At 33.5% G+C, this 19,071-nt stretch overlaps 7 non-coding genes across 7 annotated transcripts; all 7 read left to right on the top strand.

The window, feature by feature from the left end:
• The first annotated feature begins 845 nt into the window (after nucleotides 1-845).
• TRNAI-UAU (transfer RNA isoleucine (anticodon UAU)) lies at nucleotides 846-938 on the top strand. The gene is given in 2 exon segments: nucleotides 846-883; nucleotides 903-938. It is a non-coding gene; the product is annotated as a tRNA-Ile (tRNA).
• Nucleotides 939-3,869: 2,931 nt separating this feature from the next.
• TRNAI-UAU (transfer RNA isoleucine (anticodon UAU)) lies at nucleotides 3,870-3,962 on the top strand. The gene is given in 2 exon segments: nucleotides 3,870-3,907; nucleotides 3,927-3,962. It is a non-coding gene; the product is annotated as a tRNA-Ile (tRNA).
• Nucleotides 3,963-5,381: 1,419 nt separating this feature from the next.
• TRNAI-UAU (transfer RNA isoleucine (anticodon UAU)) lies at nucleotides 5,382-5,474 on the top strand. The gene is given in 2 exon segments: nucleotides 5,382-5,419; nucleotides 5,439-5,474. It is a non-coding gene; the product is annotated as a tRNA-Ile (tRNA).
• A 4,441-nt stretch (nucleotides 5,475-9,915) lies between these two features.
• Nucleotides 9,916-10,008, top strand: TRNAI-UAU (transfer RNA isoleucine (anticodon UAU)). Its single transcript is given in 2 exon segments — nucleotides 9,916-9,953; nucleotides 9,973-10,008. It is a non-coding gene; the product is annotated as a tRNA-Ile (tRNA).
• Nucleotides 10,009-11,427: 1,419 nt separating this feature from the next.
• TRNAI-UAU (transfer RNA isoleucine (anticodon UAU)) lies at nucleotides 11,428-11,520 on the top strand. Its single transcript is given in 2 exon segments — nucleotides 11,428-11,465; nucleotides 11,485-11,520. It is a non-coding gene; the product is annotated as a tRNA-Ile (tRNA).
• Nucleotides 11,521-14,451: 2,931 nt separating this feature from the next.
• TRNAI-UAU (transfer RNA isoleucine (anticodon UAU)) lies at nucleotides 14,452-14,544 on the top strand. Its single transcript is given in 2 exon segments — nucleotides 14,452-14,489; nucleotides 14,509-14,544. It is a non-coding gene; the product is annotated as a tRNA-Ile (tRNA).
• Nucleotides 14,545-17,475: 2,931 nt separating this feature from the next.
• Nucleotides 17,476-17,568, top strand: TRNAI-UAU (transfer RNA isoleucine (anticodon UAU)). Its single transcript is given in 2 exon segments — nucleotides 17,476-17,513; nucleotides 17,533-17,568. It is a non-coding gene; the product is annotated as a tRNA-Ile (tRNA).
• Nucleotides 17,569-19,071: the final 1,503 nt, after the last annotated feature.

Consider the following 19,071-nt stretch of genomic DNA (forward strand, 5'->3'; position numbering starts at 1 on the left):
AATTATGGCCCTGTATCTAAAAGCAGACATTTATCCTGATGACATTGTGGATTAGTTTCCGGATAAGTTTGCTATCACCTGGGACAGTGGCTTCCAGTCTCATCTAGGATGCATGTTCCTTTGATGCTCATTCTCATTCTAGAAGTTATGCTTTTTTTCAATGCAGGTGACTGTCTTAATGGTATTGCATGAAATCCATATATACCAAAACATACCTATTAAGTTTTAATTGCAATTTAATATCAGAGTGGCTACAAAATAACAATGTCTATGGCAATTGCTGATGGGTTTCTTGAAGTCCTTTCATCCATGTCATCAAAAGGGTAATATTCTGCTTTTTATATTTCTTTGGACACTGACTTTACTGACAATTTAGGTGCTACAGACCAAAAAAACAATGTTTACCTTTAAATATAGAGCACAAGTGAGATTTAACTTATTTTTATTTAAAGATACTGCACTTTTTGGTATTATAGTGTATATTTTCCCTATGCAACATTGAAGTTACATATATTTATAGCAAATATTATTTAAGATAAATAAACAGAAATTATTTATAAACAGGAATTATTTTACAATTTTGATAATATTGAACTGTACAGCAATGGCATGAATTCATTGCAATATACACCTAAGGATACATAAAACTGGGCAATAACACAAATGCACAATATAATTGATTAACTTATGATTAGAATATTACTTTTATTAGGTACTTTAGTATTGGGTGCAGTAGTTTAGTGGATTTAAAAAGTAACTAATTTAAAATTAATAAACCAAGTTAATATACTTAGTCAACTCGATGCTAAAATCACTCAACTAAAAATAATACACTTTGACCATGTGCTCCTGTGGCGCAATCGGTTAGCGCGCGGTACTTATAAGACAGTATCTGTTGAGCAATGCCGAGGTTGTGAGTTCAAGCCTCACCTGTAGCAAATGTAATTTTTTTTCTAATGTCATCAGTTAATGATTATCATCTGCTACCTGAACATCCTGATATGAAGGCAGAAAAAAATCACAAACATGACTGTTTTTAAGGTACCAGTACACACATCTGCTTTGGTTCATATGCACTGTAAACATTACTTTAGTTAGTCAACAAAATGGAATGCAAAAGACTACCTCTTTATTGGTAAAAGAGTTGCATCAATCTGTTTTGCTGCAATGTAACATGAGGGTCCACACTATTAGGTCTGGTTAGTACAATCACATTTCATGCTGGGATTTGTAAAGCAAAGAACACAAATAAACGGCTTTCCTATATCGCAACAATTAATGATTATACTAATGAAAAAATCAGTTTCACACAAAGATGTTACTAAGCCCCACTGGCCTAATGGATAACGCACTGGCCTCCTAAGCTAGGGATTGTGGTTTGAAGTCTCATCTGGGCTTTATTTCATCCATATAATTACTGGAGATGTTCCCTTTATTCTTGCTTGATACTGCACAAATGGCTCCACCAGAAACTTTTATCTGCTTAACAATCCGGTACTGTTCAGCTTGCAAAATTATGGCCCTGTATCTAAAAGCAGACATTTATCCTGATGACATTGTGGATTAGTTTCCGGATAAGTTTGCTATCACCTGGGACAGTGGCTTCAAGTCTCATCTAGGATGCATGTTCCTTTGATGCTCATTCTCATTCTAGAAGTTATGCTTTTTTTCAATGCAGGTGACTGTCTTAATGGTATTGCATGAAATCCATATATACCAAAACATACCTATTAAGTTTTAATTGCAATTTACTATCAGAGTGGCTACAAAATAACAATGTATATGGCAATTGCTGATGGGTTTCTTGAAGTCCTTTCATCCAAGTCATCAAAAAGGTAATTTTCTGCTTTTTATATTTCTTTGGACACTGACTTTACTGACAATTTAGGTGCTACAGACCAAAAAAACAATGTTTACCTTTAAATATAGAGCACAAGTGAGATTTAACTTATTTTTATTTAAAGGTACTGCACTTTTTGGTATTATAGTGTATATTTTCCCTATGCAACATTGAAGTTACATATATTTATAGCAAATATTATTTAAGATAAATAAACAGAAATTATTTATAAACAGGAATTATTTTACAATTTTGATAATATTGAACTGTACAGCAATGGCATGAATTCATTGCAATATACACCTAAGGATACATAAAACTGGGCAATAACACAAATGCACAATATAATTGATTAACTTATGATTAGAATATTACTTTTATTAGGTACTTTAGTATTGGGTGCAGTAGTTTAGTGGATTTAAAAAGTTACTAATTTAAAATTAATAAACCAAGTTAATATACTTAGTCAACTCGATGCTAAAATCACTCAACTAAAAATAATACACTTTGACCATGTGCTCATGTGGTGCAATCGGTCAGCGCACAGTACTTATAAGACAGTATCTGTTGAGCAATGCCGAGGTTGTGAGTTCAAGCCTCACCTGGAGCAAATGTAATTTTTTTTCTAATGTCATCAGTTAATGATTATCATCTGCTACCTGAACATCCTGATATGAAGTCAGAAAAAAATCACAAACATGACTGTTTTTAAGGTACCAGTACACACATCTGCTTTGGTTCATATGCACTGTAAACATTACTTTAGTTAGTCAACAAAATGGAATGCAAAAGACTACCTCTTTATTGGTAAAAGAGTTGCATCAATCTATTTTGCTGCAATGTAACATGAGGGTCCACACTATTAAGTCTGGTTAGTACAATCACATTTCATGCTGGGATTTGTAAAGCAAAGAACACAAATAAACGGCTCTCCTATATCGCAACAATTAATGATTATACTAATGAAAAAATCAGTTTCACACAAAGATGTTACTAAGCCCCACTGGCCTAATGGATAAGGCACTGGCCTCCTAAGCTAGGGATTGTGGTTTCAGGTCTCATCTGGGCTTTATTTCATCCATATAATTACTGGAGATGTTCCCTTTATTCTTGCTTGATACTGCACAAATGGCTCCACCAGAAACTTTTATCTGCTTAACACTCCGGTACTGTTCAGCTTGCAAAATTATGGCCCTGTATCTAAAAGCAGACATTTATCCTGATGACATTGTGGATTAGTTTCCGGATAAGTTTGCTATCACCTGGGACAGTGGCTTCCAGTCTCATCTAGGATGCATGTTCCTTTGATGCTCATTCTCATTCTAGAAGTTATGCTTTTTTTCAATGCAGGTGACTGTCTTAATGGTATTGCATGAAATCCATATATACCAAAACATACCTATTAAGTTTTAATTGCAATTTAATATCAGAGTGGCTACAAAATAACAATGTATATGGCAATTGCTGATGGGTTTCTTGAAGTCCTTTCATCCATGTCATCAAAAGGGTAATTTTCTGCTTTTTATATTTCTTTGGACACTGACTTTACTGACAATTTAGGTGCTACAGACCAAAAAAACAATGTTTACCTTTAAATATAGAGCACAAGTGAGATTTAACTTATTTTTATTTAAAGATACTGCACTTTTTGGTATTATAGTGTATATTTTCCCTATGCAACATTGAAGTTACATATATTTATAGCAAATATTATTTAAGATAAATAAACAGAAATTATTTATAAACAGGAATTATTTTACAATTTTGATAATATTGAACTGTACAGCAATGGCATGAATTCATTGCAATATACACCTAAGGATACATAAAACTGGGCAATAACACAAATGCACAATATAATTGATTAACTTATGATTAGAATATTACTTTTATTAGGTACTTTAGTATTGGGTGCAGTAGTTTAATGGATTTAAAAAGTAACTAATTTAAAATTAATAAACCAAGTTAATATACTTAGTCAACTCGATGCTAAAATCACTCAACTAAAAATAATACACTTTGACCATGTACTCCTGTGGCGCAATCGGTTAGCGCGCGGTACTTATAAGACAGTATCTGTTGAGCAATGCCGAGGTTGTGAGTTCAAGCCTCACCTGTAGCAAATGTAATTTTTTTTCTAATGTCATCAGTTAATGATTATCATCTGCTACCTGAACATCCTGATATGAAGGCAGAAAAAAATCACAAACATGACTGTTTTTAAGGTACCAGTACACACATCTGCTTTGGTTCATATGCACTGTAAACATTACTTTAGTTAGTCAACAAAATGGAATGCAAAAGACTACCTCTTTATTGGTAAAAGAGTTGCATCAATCTGTTTTGCTGCAATGTAACATGAGGGTCCACACTATTAGGTCTGGTTAGTACAATCACATTTCATGCTGGGATTTGTAAAGCAAAGAACACAAATAAACGGCTTTCCTATATCGCAACAATTAATGATTATACTAATGAAAAAATCAGTTTCACACAAAGATGTTACTAAGCCCCACTGGCCTAATGGATAACGCACTGGCCTCCTAAGCTAGGGATTGTGGTTTGAAGTCTCATCTGGGCTTTATTTCATCCATATAATTACTGGAGATGTTCCCTTTATTCTTGCTTGATACTGCACAAATGGCTCCACCAGAAACTTTTATCTGCTTAACAATCCGGTACTGTTCAGCTTGCAAAATTATGGCCCTGTATCTAAAAGCAGACATTTATCCTGATGACATTGTGGATTAGTTTCCGGATAAGTTTGCTATCACCTGGGACAGTGGCTTCAAGTCTCATCTAGGATGCATGTTCCTTTGATGCTCATTCTCATTCTAGAAGTTATGCTTTTTTTCAATGCAGGTGACTGTCTTAATGGTATTGCATGAAATCCATATATACCAAAACATACCTATTAAGTTTTAATTGCAATTTACTATCAGAGTGGCTACAAAATAACAATGTATATGGCAATTGCTGATGGGTTTCTTGAAGTCCTTTCATCCAAGTCATCAAAAAGGTAATTTTCTGCTTTTTATATTTCTTTGGACACTGACTTTACTGACAATTTAGGTGCTACAGACCAAAAAAACAATGTGTACCTTTAAATATAGAGCACAAGTGAGATTTAACTTATTTTTATTTAAAGGTACTGCACTTTTTGGTATTATAGTGTATATTTTCCCTATGCAACATTGAAGTTACATATATTTATAGCAAATATTATTTAAGATAAATAAACAGAAATTATTTATAAACAGGAATTATTTTACAATTTTGATAATATTGAACTGTACAGCAATGGCATGAATTCATTGCAATATACACCTAAGGATACATAAAACTGGGCAATAACACAAATGCACAATATAATTGATTAACTTATGATTAGAATATTACTTTTATTAGGTACTTTAGTATTGGGTGCAGTAGTTTAGTGGATTTAAAAAGTAACTAATTTAAAATTAATAAACCAAGTTAATATACTTAGTCAACTCGATGCTAAAATCACTCAACTAAAAATAATACACTTTGACCATGTGCTCCTGTGGCGCAATCGGTTAGCGCGCGGTACTTATAAGACAGTATCTGTTGAGCAATGCCGAGGTTGTGAGTTCAAGCCTCACCTGGAGCAAATGTAATTTTTTTTCTAATGTCATCAGTTAATGATTATCATCTGCTACCTGAACATCCTGATATGAAGGCAGAAAAAAATCACAAACATGACTGTTTTTAAGGTACCAGTACACACATCTGCTTTGGTTCATATGCACTGTAAACATTACTTTAGTTAGTCAACAAAATGGAATGCAAAAGACTACCTCTTTATTGGTAAAAGAGTTGCATCAATCTGTTTTGCTGCAATGTAACATGAGGGTCCACACTATTAGGTCTGGTTAGTACAATCACATTTCATGCTGGGATTTGTAAAGCAAAGAACACAAATAAATGGCTTTCCTATATCGCAACAATTAATGATTATACTAATGAAAAAATCAGTTTCACACAAAGATGTTACTAAGCCCCACTGGCCTAATGGATAAGGCAGTGGCCTCCTAAGCTAGGGATTGTGGTTTCAAGTCTCATCTGGGCTTTATTTCATCCATATAATTACTGGAGATGTTCCCTTTATTCTTGCTTGATACTGCACAAATGGCTCCACCAGAAACTTTTATCTGCTTAACAATCCGGTACTGTTCAGCTTGCAAAATTATGGCCCTGTATCTAAAAGCAGACATTTATCCTGATGACATTGTGGATTAGTTTCCGGATAAATTTGCTATCACCTGGGACAGTGGCTTCAAGTCTCATCTAGGATGCATGTTCCTTTGATGCTCATTCTCATTCTAGAAGTTATGCTTTTTTTCAATGCAGGTGACTGTCTTAATGGTATTGCATGAAATCCATATATACCAAAACATACCTATTAAGTTTTAATTGCAATTTACTATCAGAGTGGCTACAAAATAACAATGTCTATGGCAATTGCTGATGGGTTTCTTGAAGTCCTTTCATCCAAGTCATCAAAAGGGTAATTTTCTGCTTTTTATATTTCTTTGGACACTGACTTTACTGACAATTTAGGTGCTACAAACCAAAAAAACAATGTTTACCTTTAAATATAGAGCACAAGTGAGATTTAACTTATTTTTATTTAAAGATACTGCACTTTTTGGTATTATAGTGTATATTTTCCCTATGCAACATTGAAGTTACATATATTTATAGCAAATATTATTTAAGATAAATAAACAGGAATTATTTATAAACAGGAATTATTTTACAATTTTGATAATATTGAACTGTACAGCAATGGCATGAATTCATTGCAATATACACCTAAGGATACATAAAACTGGGCAATAACACAAATGCACAATATAATTGATTAACTTATGATTAGAATATTTCTTTTATTAGGTACTTTAGTATTGGGTGCAGTAGTTTAGTGGATTTAAAAAGTAACTAATTTAAAATTAATAAACCAAGTTAATATACTTAGTCAACTCGATGCTAAAATCACTCAACTAAAAATAATACACTTTGACCATGTGCTCATGTGGTGCAATCGGTCAGCGCGCAGTACTTATAAGACAGTATCTGTTGAGCAATGCCGAGGTTGTGAGTTCAAGCCTCACCTGGAGCAAATGTAATTTTTTTCTAATGTCATCAGTTAATGATTATCATCTGCTACCTGAACATCCTGATATGAAGGCAGAAAAAAATCACAAACATGACTGTTTTTAAGGTACCAGTACACACATCTGCTTTGGTTCATATGCACTGTAAACATTACTTTAGTTAGTCAACAAAATGGAATGCAAAAGACTACCTCTTTATTGGTAAAAGAGTTGCATCAATCTGTTTTGCTGCAATGTAACATGAGGGTCCACACTATTAGGTCTGGTTAGTACAATCACATTTCATGCTGGGATTTGTAAAGCAAAGAACACAAATAAATGGCTTTCCTATATCGCAACAATTAATGATTATACTAATGAAAAAATCAGTTTCACACAAAGATGTTACTAAGCCCCACTGGCCTAATGGATAAGGCACTGGCCTCCTAAGCTAGGGATTGTGGTTTCAAGTCTCATCTGGGCTTTATTTCATCCATATAATTACTGGAGATGTTCCCTTTATTCTTGCTTGATACTGCACAAATGGCTCCACCAGAAACTTTTATCTGCTTAACAATCCGGTACTGTTCAGCTTGCAAAATTATGGCCCTGTATCTAAAAGCAGACATTTATCCTGATGACATTGTGGATTAGTTTCCGGATAAATTTGCTATCACCTGGGACAGTGGCTTCAAGTCTCATCTAGGATGCATGTTCCTTTGATGCTCATTCTCATTCTAGAAGTTATGCTTTTTTTCAATGCAGGTGACTGTCTTAATGGTATTGCATGAAATCCATATATACCAAAACATACCTATTAAGTTTTAATTGCAATTTACTATCAGAGTGGCTACAAAATAACAATGTCTATGGCAATTGCTGATGGGTTTCTTGAAGTCCTTTCATCCAAGTCATCAAAAGGGTAATTTTCTGCTTTTTATATTTCTTTGGACACTGACTTTACTGACAATTTAGTTGCTACAAACCAAAAAAACAATGTTTACCTTTAAATATAGAGCACAAGTGAGATTTAACTTATTTTTATTTAAAGATACTGCACTTTTTGGTATTATAGTGTATATTTTCCCTATGCAACATTGAAGTTACATATATTTATAGCAAATATTATTTAAGATAAATAAACAGGAATTATTTATAAACAGGAATTATTTTACAATTTTGATAATATTGAACTGTACAGCAATGGCATGAATTCATTGCAATATACACCTAAGGATACATAAAACTGGGCAATAACACAAATGCACAATATAATTGATTAACTTATGATTAGAATATTACTTTTATTAGGTACTTTAGTATTGGGTGCAGTAGTTTAGTGGATTTAAAAAGTAACTAATTTAAAATTAATAAACCAAGTTAATATACTTAGTCAACTCGATGCTAAAATCACTCAACTAAAAATAATACACTTTGACCATGTGCTCATGTGGTGCATTCGGTCAGCGCGCAGTACTTATAAGACAGTATCTGTTGAGCAATGCCGAGGTTGTGAGTTCAAGCCTCACCTGGAGCAAATGTAATTTTTTTCTAATGTCATCAGTTAATGATTATCATCTGCTACCTGAACATCCTGATATGAAGGCAGAAAAAAATCACAAACATGACTGTTTTTAAGGTACCAGTACACACATCTGCTTTGGTTCATATGCACTGTAAACATTACTTTAGTTAGTCAACAAAATGGAATGCAAAAGACTACCTCTTTATTGGTAAAAGAGTTGCATCAATCTGTTTTGCTGCAATGTAACATGAGGGTCCACACTATTAGGTCTGGTTAGTACAATCACATTTCATGCTGGGATTTGTAAAGCAAAGAACACAAATAAACGGCTCTCCTATATCGCAACAATTAATGATTATACTAATGAAAAAATCAGTTTCACACAAAGATGTTACTAAGCCCCACTGGCCTAATGGATAAGGCACTGGCCTCCTAAGCTAGGGATTGTGGTTTCAGGTCTCATCTGGGCTTTATTTCATCCATATAATTACTGGAGATGTTCCCTTTATTCTTGCTTGATACTGCACAAATGGCTCCACCAGAAACTTTTATCTGCTTAACACTCCGGTACTGTTCAGCTTGCAAAATTATGGCCCTGTATCTAAAAGCAGACATTTATCCTGATGACATTGTGGATTAGTTTCCGGATAAATTTGCTATCACCTGGGACAGTGGCTTCAAGTCTCATCTAGGATGCATGTTCCTTTGATGCTCATTCTCATTCTAGAAGTTATGCTTTTTTTCAATGCAGGTGACTGTCTTAATGGTATTGCATGAAATCCATATATACCAAAACATACCTATTAAGTTTTAATTGCAATTTAATATCAGAGTGGCTACAAAATAATAATGTCTATGGCAATTGCTGATGGGTTTCTTGAAGTCCTTTCATCCATGTCATCAAAAGGGTAATTTTCTGCTTTTTTTATTTCTTTGGATACTGACTTTACTGACAATTTAGGTGCTACAGACCAAAAAAACAATGTTTACCTTTAAATATAGAGCACAAGTGAGATTTAACTTATTTTTATTTAAAGATACTGCACTTTTTGGTATTATAGTGTATATTTTCCCTATGCAACATTGAAGTTACATATATTTATAGCAAATATTAATTAAGATAAATAAACAGGAATTATTTATAAACAGGAATTATTTTACAATTTTGATAATATTGAACTGTACAGCAATGGCATGAATTCATTGCAATATACACCTAAGGATACATAAAACTGGGCAATAACACAAATGCACAATATAATTGATTAACTTATGATTAGAATATTACTTTTATTAGGTACTTTAGTATTGGGTGCAGTAGTTTAGTGGATTTAAAAAGTAACTAATTTAAAATTAATAAACCAAGTTAATATACTTAGTCAACTCGATGCTAAAATCACTCAACTAAAAATAATACACTTTGACCATGTGCTCCTGTGGCGCAATCGGTTAGCGCGCGGTACTTATAAGACAGTATCTGTTGAGCAATGCCGAGGTTGTGAGTTCAAGCCTCACCTGTAGCAAATGTAATTTTTTTTCTAATGTCATCAGTTAATGATTATCATCTGCTACCTGAACATCCTGATATGAAGGCAGAAAAAAATCACAAACATGACTGTTTTTAAGGTACCAGTACACACATCTGCTTTGGTTCATATGCACTGTAAACATTACTTTAGTTAGTCAACAAAATGGAATGCAAAAGACTACCTCTTTATTGGTAAAAGAGTTGCATCAATCTGTTTTGCTGCAATGTAACATGAGGGTCCACACTATTAGGTCTGGTTAGTACAATCACATTTCATGCTGGGATTTGTAAAGCAAAGAACACAAATAAACGGCTTTCCTATATCGCAACAATTAATGATTATACTAATGAAAAAATCAGTTTCACACAAAGATGTTACTAAGCCCCACTGGCCTAATGGATAACGCACTGGCCTCCTAAGCTAGGGATTGTGGTTTGAAGTCTCATCTGGGCTTTATTTCATCCATATAATTACTGGAGATGTTCCCTTTATTCTTGCTTGATACTGCACAAATGGCTCCACCAGAAACTTTTATCTGCTTAACAATCCGGTACTGTTCAGCTTGCAAAATTATGGCCCTGTATCTAAAAGCAGACATTTATCCTGATGACATTGTGGATTAGTTTCCGGATAAGTTTGCTATCACCTGGGACAGTGGCTTCAAGTCTCATCTAGGATGCATGTTCCTTTGATGCTCATTCTCATTCTAGAAGTTATGCTTTTTTTCAATGCAGGTGACTGTCTTAATGGTATTGCATGAAATCCATATATACCAAAACATACCTATTAAGTTTTAATTGCAATTTACTATCAGAGTGGCTACAAAATAACAATGTATATGGCAATTGCTGATGGGTTTCTTGAAGTCCTTTCATCCAAGTCATCAAAAAGGTAATTTTCTGCTTTTTATATTTCTTTGGACACTGACTTTACTGACAATTTAGGTGCTACAGACCAAAAAAACAATGTTTACCTTTAAATATAGAGCACAAGTGAGATTTAACTTATTTTTATTTAAAGGTACTGCACTTTTTGGTATTATAGTGTATATTTTCCCTATGCAACATTGAAGTTACATATATTTATAGCAAATATTATTTAAGATAAATAAACAGAAATTATTTATAAACAGGAATTATTTTACAATTTTGATAATATTGAACTGTACAGCAATGGCATGAATTCATTGCAATATACACCTAAGGATACATAAAACTGGGCAATAACACAAATGCACAATATAATTGATTAACTTATGATTAGAATATTACTTTTATTAGGTACTTTAGTATTGGGTGCAGTAGTTTAGTGGATTTAAAAAGTAACTAATTTAAAATTAATAAACCAAGTTAATATACTTAGTCAACTCGATGCTAAAATCACTCAACTAAAAATAATACACTTTGACCATGTGCTCCTGTGGCGCAATCGGTTAGCGCGCGGTACTTATAAGACAGTATCTGTTGAGCAATGCCGAGGTTGTGAGTTCAAGCCTCACCTGGAGCAAATGTAATTTTTTTTCTAATGTCATCAGTTAATGATTATCATCTGCTACCTGAACATCCTGATATGAAGGCAGAAAAAAATCACAAACATGACTGTTTTTAAGTTACCAGTACACACATCTGCTTTGGTTCATATGCACTGTAAACATTACTTTAGTTAGTCAACAAAATGGAATGCAAAAGACTACCTCTTTATTGGTAAAAGAGTTGCATCAATCTGTTTTGCTGCAATGTAACATGAGGGTCCACACTATTAGGTCTGGTTAGTACAATCACATTTCATGCTGGGATTTGTAAAGCAAAGAACACAAATAAACGGCTTTCCTATATCGCAACAATTAATGATTATACTAATGAAAAAATCAGTTTCACACAAAGATGTTACTAAGCCCCACTGGCCTAATGGATAAGGCACTGGCCTCCTAAGCTAGGGATTGTGGTTTCAAGTCTCATCTGGGCTTTGTTTCATCCATATAATTACTGGAGATGTTCCCTTTATTCTTGCTTGATACTGCACAAATGGCTCCACCAGAAACTTTTATCTGCTTAACAATATGGTACTGTTCAGCTTGCAAAATTATGGCCCTGTATCTAAAAGCAAACATTTATCCTGATGACATTGTGGATTAGTTTCCGGATAAGTTTGCTATCACCTGGGACAGTGGCTTCAAGTCTCATCTAGGATGCATGTTCCTTTGATGCTCATTCTCATTCTAGAACTTATGCTTTTTTTCAATGCAGGTGACTGTCTTAATGGTATTGCATGAAATTCATATATACCAAAACATACCTATTAAGTTTTAATTGCAATTTAATATCAGAGTGGCTACAAAATAACAATGTCTATGGCAATTGCTGATGGGTTTCTTGAAGTCCTTTCATCCATGTCATCAAAAGGGTAATTTTCTGCTTTTTATATTTCTTTGGACACTGACTTTACTGACAATTTAGGTGCTACAGACCAAAAAAACAATGTTTACCTTTAAATATAGAGCACAAGTGAGATTTAACTTATTTTTATTTAAAGATACTGCACTTTTTGGTATTATAGTGTATATTTTCCCTATGCAACATTGAAGTTACATATATTTATAGCAAATATTATTTAAGATAAATAAACAGGAATTATTTATAAACAGGAATTATTTTACAATTTTGATAATATTGAACTGTACAGCAATGGCATGAATTCATTGCAATATACACCTAAGGATACATAAAACTGGGCAATAACACAAATGCACAATATAATTGATTAACTTATGATCAGAATATTACTTTTATTAGGTACTTTAGTATTGGGTGCAGTAGTTTAGTGGATTTAAAAAGTAACTAATTTAAAATTAATAAACCAAGTTAATATACTTAGTCAACTCGATGCTAAAATCACTCAACTAAAAATAATACACTTTGACCATGTGCTCATGTGGTGCAATCGGTCAGCGCACAGTACTTATAAGACAGTATCTGTTGAGCAATGCCGAGGTTGTGAGTTCAAGCCTCACCTGGAGCAAATGTAATTTTTTTTCTAATGTCATCAGTTAATGATTATCATCTGCTACCTGAACATCCTGATATGAAGTCAGAAAAAAATCACAAACATGACTGTTTTTAAGGTACCAGTACACACATCTGCTTTGGTTCATATGCACTGTAAACATTACTTTAGTTAGTCAACAAAATGGAATGCAAAAGACTACCTCTTTATTGGTAAAAGAGTTGCATCAATCTATTTTGCTGCAATGTAACATGAGGGTCCACACTATTAAGTCTGGTTAGTACAATCACATTTCATGCTGGGATTTGTAAAGCAAAGAACACAAATAAACGGCTCTCCTATATCGCAACAATTAATGATTATACTAATGAAAAAATCAGTTTCACACAAAGATGTTACTAAGCCCCACTGGCCTAATGGATAAGGCACTGGCCTCCTAAGCTAGGGATTGTGGTTTCAGGTCTCATCTGGGCTTTATTTCATCCATATAATTACTGGAGATGTTCCCTTTATTCTTGCTTGATACTGCACAAATGGCTCCACCAGAAACTTTTATCTGCTTAACACTCCGGTACTGTTCAGCTTGCAAAATTATGGCCCTGTATCTAAAAGCAGACATTTATCCTGATGACATTGTGGATTAGTTTCCGGATAAGTTTGCTATCACCTGGGACAGTGGCTTCCAGTCTCTTCTAGGATGCATGTTCCTTTGATGCTCATTCTCATTCTAGAAGTTATGCTTTTTTTCAATGCAGGTGACTGTCTTAATGGTATTGCATGAAATCCATATATACCAAAACATACCTATTAAGTTTTAATTGCAATTTAATATCAGAGTGGCTACAAAATAACAATGTCTATGGCAATTGCTGATGGGTTTCTTGAAGTCCTTTCATCCATGTCATCAAAAGGGTAATTTTCTGCTTTTTATATTTCTTTGGACACTGACTTTACTGACAATTTAGGTGCTACAGACCAAAAAAACAATGTTTACCTTTAAATATAGAGCACAAGTGAGATTTAACTTATTTTTATTTAAAGATACTGCACTTTTTGGTATTATAGTGTATATTTTCCCTATGCAACATTGAAGTTACATATATTTATAGCAAATATTATTTAAGATAAATAAACAGAAATTATTTATAAACAGGAATTATTTTACAATTTTGATAATATTGAACTGTACAGCAATGGCATGAATTCATTGCAATATACACCTAAGGATACATAAAACTGGGCAATAACACAAATGCACAATATAATTGATTAACTTATGATTAGAATATTACTTTTATTAGGTACTTTAGTATTGGGTGCAGTAGTTTAGTGGATTTAAAAAGTAACTAATTTAAAATTAATAAACCAAGTTAATATACTTAGTCAACTCGATGCTAAAATCACTCAACTAAAAATAATACACTTTGACCATGTGCTCCTGTGGCGCAATCGGTTAGCGCGCGGTACTTATAAGACAGTATCTGTTGAGCAATGCCGAGGTTGTGAGTTCAAGCCTCACCTGTAGCAAATGTAATTTTTTTTCTAATGTCATCAGTTAATGATTATCATCTGCTACCTGAACATCCTGATATGAAGGCAGAAAAAAATCACAAACATGACTGTTTTTAAGGTACCAGTACACACATCTGCTTTGGTTCATATGCACTGTAAACATTACTTTAGTTAGTCAACAAAATGGAATGCAAAAGACTACCTCTTTATTGGTAAAAGAGTTGCATCAATCTGTTTTGCTGCAATGTAACATGAGGGTCCACACTATTAGGTCTGGTTAGTACAATCACATTTCATGCTGGGATTTGTAAAGCAAAGAACACAAATAAACGGCTTTCCTATATCGCAACAATTAATGATTATACTAATGAAAAAATCAGTTTCACACAAAGATGTTACTAAGCCCCACTGGCCTAATGGATAACGCACTGGCCTCCTAAGCTAGGGATTGTGGTTTGAAGTCTCATCTGGGCTTTATTTCATCCATATAATTACTGGAGATGTTCCCTTTATTCTTGCTTGATACTGCACAAATGGCTCCACCAGAAACTTTTATCTGCTTAACAATCCGGTACTGTTCAGCTTGCAAAATTATGGCCCTGTATCTAAAAGCAGACATTTATCCTGATGACATTGTGGATTAGTTTCCGGATAAGTTTGCTATCACCTGGGACAGTGGCTTCAAGTCTCATCTAGGATGCATGTTCCTTTGATGCTCATTCTCATTCTAGAAGTTATGCTTTTTTTCAATGCAGGTGACTGTCTTAATGGTATTGCATGAAATCCATATATACCAAAACATACCTATTAAGTTTTAATTGCAATTTAATATCAGAGTGGCTACAAAATAACAATGTCTATGGCAATTGCTGATGGGTTTCTTGAAGTCCTTTCATCCATGTCATCAAAAGGGTAATTTTCTGCTTTTTATATTTCTTTGGACACTGACTTTACTGACAATTTAGGTGCTACAGACCAAAAAAACAATGTTTACCTTTAAATATAGAGCACAAGTGAGATTTAACTTATTTTTATTTAAAGATACTGCACTTTTTGGTATTATAGTGTATATTTTCCCTATGCAACATTGAAGTTACATATATTTATAGCAAATATTATTTAAGATAAATAAACAGGAATTATTTATAAACAGGAATTATTTTACAATTTTGATAATATTGAACTGTACAGCAATGGCATGAATTCATTGCAATATACACCTAAGGATACATAAAACTGGGCAATAACACAAATGCACAATATAATTGATTAACTTATGATCAGAATATTACTTTTATTAGGTACTTTAGTATTGGGTGCAGTAGTTTAGTGGATTTAAAAAGTAACTAATTTAAAATTAATAAACCAAGTTAATATACTTAGTCAACTCGATGCTAAAATCACTCAACTAAAAATAATACACTTTGACCATGTGCTCATGTGGTGCAATCGGTCAGCGCACAGTACTTATAAGACAGTATCTGTTGAGCAATGCCGAGGTTGTGAGTTCAAGCCTCACCTGGAGCAAATGTAATTTTTTTTCTAATGTCATCAGTTAATGATTATCATCTGCTACCTGAACATCCTGATATGAAGTCAGAAAAAAATCACAAACATGACTGTTTTTAAGGTACCAGTACACACATCTGCTTTGGTTCATATGCACTGTAAACATTACTTTAGTTAGTCAACAAAATGGAATGCAAAAGACTACCTCTTTATTGGTAAAAGAGTTGCATCAATCTATTTTGCTGCAATGTAACATGAGGGTCCACACTATTAAGTCTGGTTAGTACAATCACATTTCATGCTGGGATTTGTAAAGCAAAGAACACAAATAAACGGCTCTCCTATATCGCAACAATTAATGATTATACTAATGAAAAAATCAGTTTCACACAAAGATGTTACTAAGCCCCACTGGCCTAATGGATAAGGCACTGGCCTCCTAAGCTAGGGATTGTGGTTTCAGGTCTCATCTGGGCTTTATTTCATCCATATAATTACTGGAGATGTTCCCTTTATTCTTGCTTGATACTGCACAAATGGCTCCACCAGAAACTTTTATCTGCTTAACACTCCGGTACTGTTCAGCTTGCAAAATTATGGCCCTGTATCTAAAAGCAGACATTTATCCTGATGACATTGTGGATTAGTTTCCGGATAAGTTTGCTATCACCTGGGACAGTGGCTTCCAGTCTCATCTAGGATGCATGTTCCTTTGATGCTCATTCTCATTCTAGAAGTTATGCTTTTTTTCAATGCAGGTGACTGTCTTAATGGTATTGCATGAAATCCATATATACCAAAACATACCTATTAAGTTTTAATTGCAATTTAATATCAGAGTGGCTACAAAATAACAATGTCTATGGCAATTGCTGATGGGTTTCTTGAAGTCCTTTCATCCATGTCATCAAAAGGGTAATTTTCTGCTTTTTATATTTCTTTGGACACTGACTTTACTGACAATTTAGGTGCTACAGACCAAAAAAACAATGTTTACCTTTAAATATAGAGCACAAGTGAGATTTAACTTATTTTTATTTAAAGATACTGCACTTTTTGGTATTATAGTGTATATTTTCCCTATGCAACATTGAAGTTACATATATTTATAGCAAATATTATTTAAGATAAATAAACAGAAATTATTTATAAACAGGAATTATTTTACAATTTTGATAATATTGAACTGTACAGCAATGGCATGAATTCATTGCAATATACACCTAAGGATACATAAAACTGGGCAATAACACAAATGCACAATATAATTGATTAACTTATGATTAGAATATTACTTTTATTAGGTACTTTAGTATTGGGTGCAGTAGTTTAGTGGATTTAAAAAGTAACTAATTTAAAATTAATAAACCAAGTTAATATACTTAGTCAACTCGATGCTAAAATCACTCAAGTAAAAATAATACACTTTGACCATGTGCTCCTGTGGCGCAATCGGTTAGCGCGCGGTACTTATAAGACAGTATCTGTTGAGCAATGCCGAGGTTGTGAGTTCAAGCCTCACCTGTAGCAAATGTAATTTTTTTTCTAATGTCATCAGTTAATGATTATCATCTGCTACCTGAACATCCTGATATGAAGGCAGAAAAAAATCACAAACATGACTGTTTTTAAGGTACCAGTACACACATCTGCTTTGGTTCATATGCACTGTAAACATTACTTTAGTTAGTCAACAAAATGGAATGCAAAAGACTACCTCTTTATTGGTAAAAGAGTTGCATCAATCTGTTTTGCTGCAATGTAACATGAGGGTCCACACTATTAGGTCTGGTTAGTACAATCACATTTCATGCTGGGATTTGTAAAGCAAAGAACACAAATAAATGGCTTTCCTATATCGCAACAATTAATGATTATACTAATGAAAAAATCAGTTTCACACAAAGATGTTACTAAGCCCCACTGGCCTAATGGATAACGCACTGGCCTCCTAAGCTAGGGATTGTGGTTTGAAGTCTCATCTGGGCTTTATTTCATCCATATAATTACTGGAGATGTTCCCTTTATTCTTGCTTGATACTGCACAAATGGCTCCACCAGAAACTTTTATCTGCTTAACAATCCGGTACTGTTCAGCTTGCAAAATTATGGCCCTGTATCTAAAAGCAGACATTTATCCTGATGACATTGTGGATTAGTTTCCGGATAAGTTTGCTATCACCTGGGACAGTGGCTTCAAGTCTCATCTAGGATGCATGTTCCTTTGATGCTCATTCTCATTCTAGAAGTTATGCTTTTTTTCAATGCAGGTGACTGTCTTAATGGTATTGCATGAAATCCATATATACCAAAACATACCTATTAAGTTTTAATTGCAATTTACTATCAGAGTGGCTACAAAATAACAATGTATATGGCAATTGCTGATGGGTTTCTTGAAGTCCTTTCATCCAAGTCATCAAAAAGGTAATTTTCTGCTTTTTATATTTCTTTGGACACTGACTTTACTGACAATTTAGGTGCTACAGACCAAAAAAACAATGTTTACCTTTAAATATAGAGCACAAGTGAGATTTAACTTATTTTTATTTAAAGGTACTGCACTTTTTGGTATTATAGTGTATATTTTCCCTATGCAACATTGAAGTTACATATATTTATAGCAAATATTATTTAAGATAAATAAACAGAAATTATTTATAAACAGGAATTATTTTACAATTTTGATAATATTGAACTGTACAGCAATGGCATGAATTCATTGCAATATACACCTAAGGATACATAAAACTGGGCAATAACACAAATGCACAATATAATTGATTAACTTATGATTAGAATATTACTTTTATTAGGTACTTTAGTATTGGGTGCAGTAGTTTAGTGGATTTAAAAAGTAACTAATTTAAAATTAATAAACCAAGTTAATATACTTAGTCAACTCGATGCTAAAATCACTCAACTAAAAATAATACACTTTGACCATGTGCTCATGTGGTGCAATCGGTCAGCGCGCAGTACTTATAAGACAGTATCTGTTGAGCAATGCCGAGGTTGTGAGTTCAAGCCTCA

The sequence above is a fragment of the Taudactylus pleione genome, unplaced genomic scaffold, assembly GCF_031769625.1.
Source record: "Taudactylus pleione unplaced genomic scaffold, aTauple2 ptg000473l, whole genome shotgun sequence".
Classification (NCBI taxonomy): domain Eukaryota; kingdom Metazoa; phylum Chordata; class Amphibia; order Anura; family Myobatrachidae; genus Taudactylus; species Taudactylus pleione.